The sequence below is a fragment of the Eubalaena glacialis genome, chromosome 6, assembly GCF_028564815.1.
Source record: "Eubalaena glacialis isolate mEubGla1 chromosome 6, mEubGla1.1.hap2.+ XY, whole genome shotgun sequence".
Taxonomy (NCBI): domain Eukaryota; kingdom Metazoa; phylum Chordata; class Mammalia; order Artiodactyla; family Balaenidae; genus Eubalaena; species Eubalaena glacialis.
Window position 1 is genome coordinate 145,263,218 of NC_083721.1, and position 1,246 is coordinate 145,264,463.

The 1,246-nt window shown below is 53.3% G+C and overlaps 1 pseudogene; it reads left to right on the plus strand.

The window, feature by feature from the left end:
• Positions 1-253: 253 nt before the first annotated feature.
• Positions 254-902, plus strand: LOC133093069 (nucleoside diphosphate kinase, mitochondrial-like; annotated as a pseudogene).
• The last annotated feature ends 344 nt before the right edge of the window (positions 903-1,246 follow it).

Sequence of the window (1,246 nt, forward strand, 5' to 3'; positions counted from 1 at the left end):
CAACAAGAGAGGCCGCGACAGTGAGAGGCCCGCGCACCGCGATGAAGAGTGACCCCCGCTCGCCGCAACTAGAGAAAGCCCTCGCACAGAAACGAAGACCCAACACAGCCAAAAATAAATAAATAAATTATTTTTTAAAAAATAGATAGATTAAAAGTAAAGGGATGAAGGGGGGCTCCAGTGGCTGGGGCGAGTTCCCTGCAGCGCTCATCTAGCAGCCAGCGCCCAGGCCTCGTGGGCAGCCTCTCATGGCATGCACCAGGCTGTGGAGGCTGGTGTACAGACTGCCAGTCCTTGGCCACACCTGCTTGTGTGTCCCAGCTCTGAAGGGCCGGCCTGGGCCTGGGAGTGATTCTGGTCAAAGTGAAGCCAGATGCGCTGCAGCAGAGGCTCCTTGGGATTGGGATCCAGGGCTTTGCGAGCAGGGTCCTCGGGCTGGTGGGGACGAAGACACTGCAGGCACCAGACAGTGTCTTGGCTGAGGCCGACCACTACCAGGAGGAAGCCCTTTTACACAGCCCTCATCAGCTACATGAGCTCTGGCCCCTGGTGCCTATGGTCTGGCAAGACCCCCATGTAGTCTCTACCACAAGGGCCATGATAGGAAACAGCAACTCTGCTGAGGCTGCCCCTGGCACCATCAGGGAAGACTCCAGGGAGACTTCAGCCTCCACATCAGAAGACACCAAGAGGGGTTAACACACGAGGACTGGTGGGAAAATGAGGCACCCAGAAATGATCTGGGCTGATCCATGAGTTTGTGGGAACATCATCCAGGCCAGTGCCTTGTGTAGGGGCCCAGAGGGAGATCCATCTGTGGTTCAGGAGCAGGGATGGTGGACTGGGCAGAGGAAGGCAACCACAGCAACATCTACTCAGCCCAAACCCTCAGGCTGCTGTGACTCCCTAGCATCCACCCAGGACCAACGACCTCTGTTGGAAAGAACTTGAGCTCACACCCATGCTCTGCCCATCTGTCTCAGACCACTTCCCTGTCCACCTTCAACCTCACCCCAGAACAGAGTGGTTAGAGCTACCAACTTTATTTGCCTTTCCGTATCCTAAACTAGAAAGAAATTGGACCAAATCCTTTCTGTACCAAAGTGCCGGACAACTTTTTGAGTGTTTCCAAATGTGGGCTTTGCCACTTCTCATTCCCCAAATGGGGGAACATTAAAATTCACTGTGCTGTGAAAAATTTTTAAAGTAAAGGGATGAAAGATATACAATCCTAGTATGAATCAAA